Consider the following 13,549-nt stretch of genomic DNA (forward strand, 5'->3'; position numbering starts at 1 on the left):
AAAACCAACCCGCGTCTTGTTATATCCCTAAAATTCAGATATCGTGCTCCCAAAACTGGTGCCTTCACAACCCGCACCTTGCTATCCCGAAATTACAACGCGCGCGAAAACTCCCTCCAGCTGCCAAATCCCGACACACGAAATCCCCCTTCTAACCCTGAGCCGAAAGGGCCGCTAGTTCAAATCGGTGGGGGGTACTTTTGTAACACACCCTACATTTTGGACAAGCGCGTCCCTAAGTCGTGGTTCACCCCCTCCCATCGCCCCCTTTTCGCCAATCAAAATCCCAGGCCGACATAACCTCTCCACTCCAGCCGTGAAACCCCACCCTCCTTCGCCCGCCACTCCAATAGCTGCCCAGCCGGAGCCTCTTCCCCGACGACGTCGTCCACAGCAACAGCTCGACGTCCCTCGTCCACCTCCTTAGATGAGGATCCGTCGTCCATCTCGTCGTCCCGCCGGTTCAGCCGCCCCTTCCTCCACCTCCAAGGAGCTGCTCCGATGATCGCCTTGTCTATCACGGCTGCTCCATCCCCACAGCGCCGCCTTAACCCGCTCCACCGGAACCGCAACATCCTTACCTTCTCCTCGGGCGAAGCAGAGGCCTACTCGGTGCCACCAAGGAGGTTGTACACTCATCGCATCGCACCTTCTCCTTAACTCGACCTCCCGGCACCGGCGGTGCTCCATCCCGCACCCCCATGGAGTGGCTACCTTGAAGCCGGCACCGCAGGCGACATCTCCATGGCGGCTCTCCCCAAGTGCGAGGCCTCTTCGGCGGCGGCGTCCATACCAGTTGGATCTGCTGCTGCTGCTCCGGCTCTCGCTCGCTTGCTCACTCTGCTGATGCTGCTCCGGCTCTCGCTCGATCATTCGCTGGCCCAACTGTTGCTGCTCGGCTCTCACTCGCGCGCTGCTGCTGCTGCTCTCCCCCTCGCTCGTGCTGCAGCTCTGCTCCGATTTAGCTACATTTCAGTCGACTGAATCGACTTTTGGGTCAGTCGATTTTCAGGGGTGGGGGGGCTCGCCGGAGTTAAGGAAGAACCACCCGCAGCGGGGATGGGGGCTCACCGGAGAGGTAACCCACTATCTATCTTAGGGTTCAGGGTGGGGGCCGGGGGCCTAGAGAGCTGGCCGGGGCAGCGTCGGACCGGTGGTGGGGAGTTGTTTCGGGGCGGCAAGGCGGCGCTGGGGCCGGTGGTTCGGCCGGTGGTGGCTGGCGACTCAAGGGGGTGCATGTTGAAGATGAACTGTAGTCCCTCCCTGAACTACATGTCAAGTGCCTCTCTGCTAGAATTGCATTCAGTTTCGACAGTAACATTCAGATTCCACAGTAAATTTAAGCTTTGATAGTTAAGTTCAGAGTCAACAGTTTTTACCTCATCTGTTGTAGTCAGGTGGTTTTTGGTGATGTAAATTTAACATTTATTTTACATCATCTATTGGAGATGCTATTAGAATCCCACTTGAGATTGACGATGTCTGTCTAGTGCTGCTTTAGCCTTGACGTCTTACGGCTCACCGGAGCTGCTCCAACGACAGAATGATCCATCACAATAGAGCAGTGCCCTGGACACCGTCTACAGATTCCTCAGATCTTCCTCCACACCTCCGACAGCCACCTCTGCCTCAACTGCTTCAGTGACCAACCTAATGATGTTGAGGTCGACACGGCTACGGCAAAGAGGTTGTACACTTGTTGCATCACTTATTACTTACATTCATGTCGGTCCATTAGGGCTATTTTGGTTCAACGGAAAAATGTAACAATAGGGAATTTTCCAATGGCACTCTACTATTCAATTATTCCTACATTTTGTTGAAAGGAATGAAGCAAAACATCCACCTGGACCTACTTTTCAAAATCCTATGCATGAAAACAAGACCAAGTGCATTAGTGGCAGAATAACAATCTAACTATACACGCTTTAATATGGTTTCACTTAATTTTGGCCATGTTTCTTTGCATTCCTCTGCTCTTCCAATTCCTGTAAACCAAACACCCAAGTTGACAGAAATCATGTGTTTACAAATGATGTGTTTACAATGTGCATTCCTATCCTATTCCAGTGTTTTTCCTATCCCTGCGTTTTTAGAATCATGCGAGCCAAATGAGCCCTTACAGAATTACATTAGTTACAGGTAGGTGTCGAAGGGAACTTTGTGTGGTTTCACCTGCTCCTGCCGCGACGTCGTCCACCTCACCTGAGCTGCTCCATCGACAGAAGCATCCACCAAACCAGACATCACGACTCCTAACCGTCTTTCGCCGCCTCGGATCTCCTTCGCTGCCGCCGGCACCCACCGTAACGGCATCACCATCATCGACTCAGCAGATGAACCTGGGGAGTACATGGGTCCACAAGAGAGGTCGCACTCGTTTGTTTCTTCTTATGTTATGCATTGCTTAAAATTACCTGCTACTTTATCGTCCTATTCACCTCTTGGACTCCAAGTCAGGTCCAAATTAACGTTCAAACTTGAGTTGTAAATTAGTTGTGGGGCACATATCGAGGAAGCAATGAATAGTATCTCTATCAAATATCTGTTCACCTAGGGTATGCCTATGTTGTTCATCTTGGGTGGGAAACAAATAATAAAGCAATCATCATCTGTCGTTTTATTAAATTAAAGCAATCATTAGCCTGCTATTATTATGTTTGGATCCATCCACTGGTTGTTACCATCACTCTAAATTTCTGCATGCTCTTCTTACATAATCTCACCATATTTTTTTCATATGCATGTCAGATATTGTACACAGTCATGCTGAACATGTAGAGAAAAAGAGAAGGGTTTTGCGCGGCAATACAATGTCATGCAGAAATCGCTCCATGGTGGGTTCAATGGAAAACCCTCCCCACCCCTCTCCAGATTGTAATCCAGAGGAAGATACCTGTTCTGAGGTGGATTCAGACGCCGCTGACCACTCCTATTTACCCCCCAAGGTGTTTTCTCTACCTTGGCATGATGATGTTAGTCATATCATGCATATGTTTCCTTGCAGTGCCTACTTTTGACATCATATATGTCATTTGCTTAGTTTAGACATGTTCTGTAATGCCACCTATTTAGTTTCTATATCATATATGGGAATTATGCAGTCTCATGTCTTTTGGCCAACCATAATATATGTGAAATGTGCAATGCCATCCTGTTTAACCAGGCATCATATATTTGAATGATATCTTTCCCATCCTTTTCTTCATTACATTTCCATTTGTCGACAATGTTTTTACATAAAACTACTCTTCCTGTGAACCAGCCATTTGGGTGGGAGATGGAAAAATTTGGAGTGAAAACAAGGCTTTCAGAGCAGACAGTGCTACCTGTCGAAGCATCTCTTGTTGGGTCCCGATAGCTCCTCAGAGATGGATTCAGAGACAGATGACCAGTCCTATTCCCCCACCGAGGTGTATGCTCTAACTTGGGACAGTTATACTGCTCATATCATGCATATGGTGTCTTGTATTGCAAAGTTTAGACATCATATACACAATATTCAACACCATGTTCTTAGTTTAGACATCATATTGAATGCCCTCTGTTTAGCATATAAATCACATATGTGAATTAGATGATGCGATCCTGATTACTTAGATAACATGTAAGTGAATTATGTCATGCGATCTTGTTTAGTTCTTCATCATATCTTTGAATTATGTTATGCTATGCTATCCAGTTTAGAGAGACATCATATATGTGAAATTATGTCATGATATACGTTTTAGTTAAACAATATACATGACAACTATTTCATGCCCTCTTTTTTCCACACTAACTATTGCATTTGTCTCTCATACAATGTCTGTACATTCAACTATTTTTCCTGTTTATCAGCCATTTGAATTGGAGCAGGTTATGCCAGTATCTAGGCATTTGATGTTGTTAAATCATATGTGTGTATCTTCCCATCTTGGAAATATTATACTAAAGATGAAGGGAAATGCCAGTTGCAGGTGTTTTTCTAGGAGTTATGTGTAAGTAATGTTATTCATGGCAATTAGTTTGCTTTATCCCATACATCCTACCTCCATGATGGTTCTAATACAACAAATTTTCCAATTTTTCTCTATGGAGCAGGACCAATGTGGAAACTCAGGATGAGGTAACCTGTGCTAATACCTCTGCTATCTTCAAGAATGCTTGGTGGCAATATCAGAATTACCTAAAGAAAACGTACTTCACCGGCAAAGAAACTCATCAAATTCCCTTACGTTCTCCTGAGACACATTTACTGGACGATGACTGGGAACGACTTGTTCTATACTGGTCCCGAACCAGGAATGTGGTAAGGTCTATGAGCTCATTTTCTATTTTTAAGTACTATATTCTTGCGTCTTACTGTACTTTGTTCATGTAGAACAAGTGCCTAAACCTGAAGAACAACTATTCTAATTTAAGATTCCATTGCTATCATAGTTCAAAAAAGCGCTAGGTGTTAATTGTGCGTTTTGCCACCGCCTTGCGCTTTACTGACCAATGCGTTTTGCACAGATTAAGCATAGTTATGCGCAATGCGTTTTGCCAACGCCTAGAGCCTAGGCGCGCTTAAGCGCTTGCTTAGGCGCGCCTTTTTTTAACTATGATTGCTATCGTGCATACTGCTTTGCTCTTGTATCACTGTATTTACTCATACAAACTTATTTTTAAATTGAAGGATCCAATCGAAACTCCAATGGCACAGCAGGTATGTTCACGCATGTTTCTTTAACAGGTTTGCTCTTATCAATAGCTCTGTTGATTTCAGTTTCAATTGTGTATACAGTTAAATTCTCATATCATGCACATTACTAGCATCACAACAGAGCCAATAGTGTTGTTGTCCATGTAGACCCGTGGTACCCATCTGAAATCTTGTTGTGCCGTGTAGTTTCCCATGCTTTGTATTCTTTCACTGCTGTTTTGTCTTGAACAGATATGATTTGAACCGTGTCTCTATTTCGATTTGGCAAGACAATGCAGAGACCATAGGACATAGATATATGTTTGTTTGATGCTTTTATTATGTACTAGTACTTGGCAATAGAAGAGTTGGTAGTTTAATTCTGTCCACCTTACTAATGAATTGGTTCACCGAAATGAGTTTCATATACTAGTACATGCTAAACCTATTATGTGTCTGCGTGTTTCTTCTTTTACAATGCTGACAAAATATTGGGAATGAGTGCCTTATTAAGCAATGGTAAAGGAAGTAATGCAGATAAGGTTCAGGATAGTGACACATCCTTGTTGGTCTCCAACAAAGCTGATAAAACAGCTAAGGAAGACTATCTTGAAGACAGTAAGACAACCCCAAAGTCATGTCTTGGTTTACTGTTCGAGTTACTGGCCACTACCGCTTGCACAAGATATTCAAACTCGTTGTCTGAAACAGTTTGGTTTCTTGAGTCTCAACTACAAGCTGAAAGACATCGATCAGTAGTGTTGCAACAAGAAGTTGAGGGCTGCGAAAGTACCTGAAGCATTCAGATGCATACTTTCTGGTGCAGCAAGCGTTGGAGGATTTTAGCGCCAAACTAGAAAAATCTAATAAGCTTGCTAAGCTTATTGCTAGCATGTTTGATATCCAGGATAATGTTTCTTGAGCTCTTCTGAAGTTGTTTAGTTATGCTCTTGTTTTGCTCCCGCGTTTATTTGCATTGGTGGCCAATTTTGACGGCCAGTGTATGTAATATGCTGCTTTATTCCCTATATTTGCACTGGTGGCGAACTTTGATGCCCAGTGGATGTAATATGTGTAATAGTGGTAGTAGGCTAGCATTAATTGCTTGCTTATTTATTTCCTTATTGTCTTGTTTAGTTGTTTGCTTGTATCACTGCAGTTCTTTTTTTGTGTTTTTCTAGTGGCCACAATAACCTATTTTTGGTAACTAGGCCCAAATAATCATGGCAACACACGGACTGTTGTAACCATGGGCCTACTACGGGCCGTATAATCCATGGGCCTTCTACGGGTCGTAGGATCCATTGGCCTTCTATACTGGACGTAGGATCCATTGGCCTTCTATATGGGCCGTAGGGTCCATGGGCCTTCTACGAGTCGTAGGATCCATGGGCCTTCTACCGGTCATGCGATCCATGGGCCTTCTATGGGTCGTAGGATCCATGGGCCTTCTACGGGGCGTATCATCATTTCGCCAATCATGGGCGTACTATTCGTGGACCATAATGGGATGTTAATAGGATGTATTTGATAACTCTATGAAAACAGCCCAACGGGTTTTTTGGACATGAATATGGCCCAACGTATTAACGGGGCCACAAATGGGCTGACTATAACGACAGGCTGAATTTGGCCCACAAGAAGAAAATGACAGTAACGGGCCATAAGTAACCGAATGCTGGAAATGAGCCGAAGAATAAATGGGCCCTGAGAAGGCCGAAAGATAACTTGGGCTGGAAACGGCCCAATAGAATAATGGGCCGTTAATGGGTATAAAGTGATACACTGTTCAATACGGACCAGTTTCACCACGGGCCGTTAATGGGCCAAGAGTTACAAAGGGCCTCATATGGGTCGAAAGTCGTCATGGGCCATACATGGGCTGGAAGTTAAAACAGATTGGAATCATATTGGACGGCCCAGATGACGCTACTGGGCCTAATTCGGAGAGGTCGTAACGGGCCCTGGGTTAGTGGGGCTGTAAACGGGCTATATGGGAATAAGCTGTTAACAGGCTTTCCGTGGGCCGGCCCGCCACCTTTTGACCAAGTCAAATGGGCCGGCCTTTTTACATGAATGGGCCTCTGTTGGGGCCCTGCCACATGTCGACGTATCATAGGTGCCTTGGGTCCAATGAGTGGACGGCATCTGTCCCAACGGTGAGCCGACACATATTTCCTCCAGCCAATGATGATTTTACACGTGAAAAATCCCCATTGGTCGGGGCTGTTAATGGGTTATCGGATCCAAAACTGGACCCGACAGCTTAATGGCATTCCGTTATGGTGGATGCCACATGTCGGTCACACTTGACGAAAGCACTTCTGTGACGCGCGATTTATCGTCATGGAAGTGGACACTTCCATGATGATAATTTTGGTAATGTCATGGAAAACTTCTACGACAGCACAGGTATGACTATCTTGATTTTGTCATAAAATCGTCATGGATGTACATGCATGACAGCAAATGTGACCTACTGTGACAAACACGTATAATCATGGAAGTGTTTTTTTTTGTAGTGGGAAAACTATGCAAACCTCTGCAGAGTGTATAAACTAATCATGGTTAGTCGTGTCCCAGGTTATGGACATCTTGAGTATCTAGTACTTGAATCTATTGGTGTGATCTCAACACGTTACTTTAATTAATTTGATTTGGGTTAATGATGATATTTTTAATTGGGATTTGAGTTGGGGTTACCTTCTCAAATAAAGGGCAACCTGGGAGTAGTTAAATAAATTTATTCCTTTGTTGTAGGAAAAAATTAGCTGCAAGAAAAAATCATAAACTTACAGCCTCCACCAGCCAAATATTGCATGTAGATATAGTTCTTGCATTTCATTGCTTTACAGTGTAACTCGGCCAGCATATTCAGTGTGCTGACCTACATGTTGCAGACTACTCAAACGATGAATAAGGTGCGATAGGTCGTTGTTTTGCGCTCATCTATGCCATTGGAGTTGATGGACTCATTTACCTTCAAAGCTTTCGTAGTTATCTAGTTTAGATGGCCTTCAGCCATGATATTTTTGTGTAATCATACCTTTATGAGGACTCGATGTAATAAGTGTGTGACTGAAACTATATTATAATTCCTCGAGTACTGTGTGTGCCAGCATTACCGATCCAGGGATGACAATGATGCACAGAGACTTGACAGTTTGAGGTCTGGTCGTTATAATCTTGAAAGCTTCTCTCTGTTTTTTTTTCAGGGCAAAAGACACCATATAGCACAAGATGGGCGTCGGGGGCCTACCAGGGGGCCCACGAGGTAGGGGCGCGCCAAGGGGGTAGGGTGCGCCCTCCACTCTCATGGCTGGCTGGTGGCCTCCCTCTGGTGCTTTCTTTGCCCAATATTTTTATATATATTCCAAAACTGATCTCCGTGAAGTTTTAGGACTTTTGGAGTTGTGCAGAATAGGTCTCTAATATTTGCTCCTTTTCCAGTACAGAATTCCTGCTACCAGCATTCTCCCTCTTCATGTAAACCTTATATAATAAGTGAGAAAAGGCATACGTATTGTGATATAATGGGTAATAACAGCCCATAATGCAATAAATATTGATATAAAAGCATGATGCAAAATGGACGTATCATGCTCCACCACCACCATCACCACCACGCCATCATGTTGGTTGTGATCCCATCTACTTCTCCTCTCGTGCTTGCTGGATCAAGAAGGAGGAGACGTCATCGAGCCGCATGTGTGCTAAACTCGGAGGTGTCATCTGTGAGGCACTAGATCGGTTGGATCGTGATCGTGATCAGATCCCGAAGAGTATGACTACATCAACTGCGTGATAAATGCTTCCACCTAACGGTCTACGAGTGTACATAGACACACTCTCCCCTCTCGTTTCTATGCATCTCCATCTATAGATCTCGCGTGTGCGTAGATTTTTTTTTGTTTTCCATGGAACGTTCCCCAACACATACCCCATCTATCCAATCAGACCTCTAGTGTATCTACACCATCGGCTTTGCAATGCGGCCTCTAGATCAATCATTCCATCTGACATCCGAGCTCTAGTGAAACCTCCACGCTAACCAATCCTAACCACTAAATTCACCACTGAGGTATTCCCTCGGCTCCACTGGCGTAGTCACTGTTGTGTCGTCTGTGGTTCCGTCCTAGTTACTTTCATGTGGTCTAGTTCTACATGCCTTGTTATGCTTCTAGTGCTGCTCTATCATGTGTTGCTAGCATCTCTACATCTGCCACTCTTTACTCTGCCCTATTCGGTCGTTGTGATAGAGAATCTATTTGATTCCAAGCTCTACCCCACCCCATCACCATTGCTCGTGCATTGCTATCCGCCAAAGATATTGCAAGGAATCAATGGTGACAACGAAAAATTCGGTGACATAGCAATAGCAAATATGGCAAGATATTAGATTTATAGTGTGCAATGCACCTCTCATAGCATCTCAAGAAGATCCCCTAAACCTAAGCCCTCAAACCTTGTCCCTATCCAAAAATTCATTTTTTCGAGGGATTAAACCTTTTCTCAACTAGCTTATGCCCGAACCTTAATCCCTCAAACCAACTCGACCCCGCAAGGAAGCATCTCATCTTCTTCTTCTTCCTTTCACACGGGCAACGATGATTTCTCGTCACTACATGGTGCCCATGAGCTAGCTAGGGCCTAGGAAGATGATCCACAAACGTAACTTGGTAAATAATTACCTAGTGTGACGTACACGCGTTGTGAAGAAGTCGAGAAATTCATCCTCCACGGGGCGTGTTTTGGGACTTGTGTCATTAGGCTCCGTTGTTGCGATGACCTCTGTTCTAGTGATGGTGTCGAGCTTGGGAGGTGGTCCAGGAGCGGATGCAGATTGTGGTCTGCATCAACGAGATTTGGAAGATGGTGGATCATGTGTTGGGTCTGTGGTTTGTGCCTGGCATGTATAGTTTCCTCCTCCGGTGCCTTAGTCGTGTGGGTGTGCCAGATCTGGAGTTTGATGCATGTCTGATGTGTTGCCCTAGCCTACTTTGTGTAACGGTAATGGCTTCACCTTGGGTGAGCCACATTGGAGGTCCACAAAGCTGCATATCAGCGATGGAGCCACGTCGAACTTGAGTGAGAAGGTGATCCGTCATTTTTTCCTTTGGTGGCTCCTGTGGTGGTGACGCAGGTAGGTGAGAGGCGTTGGCATCAAGCTCAGGGAATTCTTTGGTCTAGATTGTAATTTTCTTTATTGGTTGGTGTTCCTTTATGCAAAGGCTAGCTTTCTGCTATCCTTTCAGTTTTGTCAGGTGGGTTTGTATGTAGCTTGTAGTATGATCCTTTTGATATAAATAAGACACGTAATACCATGCAAAAAAGGAAGGAAATATAGTCTATGGTGGGCTACTAGACAGAACATGCATGCATCTTGTATAATTTGAGGAGACATACACGTCAGGAATAATTCAAACTGCATGTTACTGCACATTGTCCGGTTGTAAGTCTCAAGAAGAAGAAAAACATGATGGTTTCAATTGAAGTTGAATTTGGTGTTTGTCTGTGACCAACATCCTCCATAGTTCAATTAAGATAAAGTTTAGACGATGTTGGACTAACATATATACATAGCGCACAGAAGGGAAAAAGCATATACCTAGACATACTGAAGTTGGACAAATAATGTCATGTGTATACCAATGCTCTGACTTTGATACCCTTTTTCTATTTTCTAAAGTGCATATACGAAAAACATGACACTATATAAACACATATATTCTAATGCTAATGTTCACCATAATTGAAGTAAATTATAAGTAGCTCCTATGTTTTATTTATGATTGAAAATCTAATTAGGTTATTTTAATGAACAACATATGCATAAAAATTCTACTACAGGCAAGCAATTGGGGTTGCAATCTCCAGCCATGGATGCCAAGTAACAGAGAAGGAAAAAAGACAAAGAGTGGTATGCATGGATGAACACTAAAGAAAAACAGGAAACATTAAAAAAGCATAGTGAAGCCAATGAGCAAAGCAAAACAATTAAAGTTTGAACCTAGTTGCAAAAAATGCAAACAAGGGAAGAACAATTGTGATAATAGGGAGTCAACACAAAAGACAAAAATGATAACATGAAAAAAATTAAAATTATGCAAATATGCAGCCAAAATAAAAGAAATATAGAATAGAGCAAATTGTAGCTAATCATAAATTGAAGCGCAATACAGCATGCAAAGATTCAATTGCTATGATTCACCCTACATATATCGCAACATAAGCGGAAACCTATACGACGAGGACTTCATGGTTAGCACACACACAACGCGAGTATATATGAGTGGACGCCCAACAAAGTATACAATATTTTCATTGTCTAATGTCAGTAACTCAATAGAAGTGCTACAAGTACAACATTTTTAATGTAAGGTTGGTGGTTATTGGGTCGGCATGATATGTTTTGTCAACAGAATCGATGATCCAATCTACAATGTCGTACTTAACTCAGACAAAAATCTGCGTGTATATACCAATACTTAGTTCACATAATATATGAGAATCCTTTGAATTAGTAATTAAACTCTCGAAAAATATTATTCAAAAACAAGAAAATAGGCACCCGACTGAAGTCCTTCATGTAGCTTTTCCTCTTCAACTGCAACCTTTCCACCATCTCTTTCTCCCGCTCAAAAACACTTTCATGCACAACTCATCTTCAAACCTAGGGTACCGGGGAGTTCAAGGAGGCTCTGCCAGAGGAAATGAGTATGATACTTCACGTATTATAACTCTATTTGTACTTGTTCTTATTCTTCATCTTGCATATTCATATCTTCAGGAGAACATGGATCTCCCAGACCTCAACTACACTCCACCTGCAAAAGATGTGGATCACATGGGTGAATATGTAGAAAATGGAACGGAAGGAGATGTAGGAGATGAAATGGAAGGAGATGGAGGATATGGACTGAAAGGAGATGAAACTGTTCAAAATCCATGTACAGTTACAGTTGATTATTTCGTCAGTTGATCATTCCATCACTTCATCACTTGATCATTTAATCACTTGATCATGTTTTGTATTTCTTGATGCTGGTGTTGAGCAAGTTGCTAAAAAAACCTCAATGACCAGAAAACATTTGCTGCTTATGTAGCATTGCATACACTGTGTATGAGTAGAGGAGGCAATTTTAAGAGAACTTGTAAGCACGACATTGCAATTTTTTGGAGTAGGTGTTTGGAATATACAAAGACTTTGGAAGAAAGCAATGTTCCAAATTGAAAGTGTGTTATGTCGACTAGAGGGGTGTGAATAGGCGATTTTTATGAATTCTTCACTGAGGAATCTCATGGTGAGGAAACTCTAAGTGAAGAACTACTTGCAGCAGAATAAGTACTCAGTTATAAGCATAATAGAGCAACATCATAGTCATCATGATGAAATGATAGACAAAACACAGAGTACAGAAAGCGTAAACACAGTATAAGCAGGATGAAGACAAACTGACTGAAGAAATATGATTGAGGAATTTGAGAAAGTCTCCAGGCAGCGTCTTCACACAGTAATGATCAGGTACATCAACACATAATTGAGGAAATGAAAGGGTTGAGGAAATATAACTTGTATGCTCGGCGAAGACAATGATTTGGTCGACCAGTTCCAACTGTTGTGACAGTTGTACGTCTGGTTGGAGCGGCTGAGTATTTAAACTCGAGGACACACAGTCTCGGATACACAGTCCTCACTGTATTCTCCTTGAGCTAAGATCACGCAAATCTCACCCAACAGTAGTGGTAAGTCTTCACAGGTGACTTCCAAACCTTCACAGACTTGGTCACTCGACAATCCACAATTCCTCTTGGATGCTTAGACCATGACGCATAACCATCTGGAGGATACACGGTCCTCAAAGGTAACAAGCGTTGGTTCCACACAGGAACAATCTCTTTAGTGATGCTCAATCACTTTGGGGTTTGTATGTTTGGGTTTGGGATTTGTGTATTTCCTCACTTGATGATTTTCGCTCAAAGTCCTTAGAGGATGGGATGCTCTCAAATGACAAGTGTCAGTTTCTCTCGGAGCAGCCAACCAACTAGTGGTTGTAGGGGCGGCTATTTATAGCCTAGGGAGCAGCCTGACATGTTAAGACATAAATGCCCTTGACTGATATGACCGTTAGGTAGTAGATATTTTTGGAACAGCTGGCGCGCGGCTCAGCAACGGTCGAATACTTGAGGTTTGAATTCCTCAGGGCTATCATGTTCCTCATTGTGTAGGAAATCTACACTAGTGAATTCCTAACTCCTCAGTCAGAACAAATTCCTCAGAGACCAGAAGATCTTCGTCTCTGTCACTAAAGAAATTGATGGAACTGATATGAGATTTCCAATAGCTTCACTTGAAGGATTGGGTAGGTGTAGGATTTTGAGATGAGCATCACTTGGAAATTAGTTTCCTTAGTATTACCTCGACACCCTTTAACAGTACGGTGTTTCCTATGATCGAAGAAAGAGAAAATGAAACTACGAAAACAAAAGTCTTCGCGCTCCACATTCCTCGCATGAATATCCAAGTCTTCAAGGTCACACCAATTTCTTCACTTTCAAAGTCTTCAGGAGAACCAAAGTCTTCAGCCGAAGACATTCATTTTTAGGGGTCGACTTTCATGGTAAATATCAAACTCCTCATCGACTTATAGAGCCTGTGTACATTCACAAACATATTAGTCCCTTAACCTATAAGTCTTCAATACACCAAAATCACTAAGGGGCACTAGATGCACTTACAATCTCCCCCTTTTTGGTGGTTGATGACAATATAGCTTAAGTTTTCAACGGGGATAAACATATGAATTGAACGTACTCAATAGTGAGGAATTTGATTGCAAGATATAGAAGAACTCCCCCTGAAGATGTGCATAGTGGGGAATT

Source organism: Triticum aestivum, chromosome 3B, assembly GCF_018294505.1.
Source record: "Triticum aestivum cultivar Chinese Spring chromosome 3B, IWGSC CS RefSeq v2.1, whole genome shotgun sequence".
Classification (NCBI taxonomy): Eukaryota; Viridiplantae; Streptophyta; class Magnoliopsida; order Poales; family Poaceae; genus Triticum; species Triticum aestivum.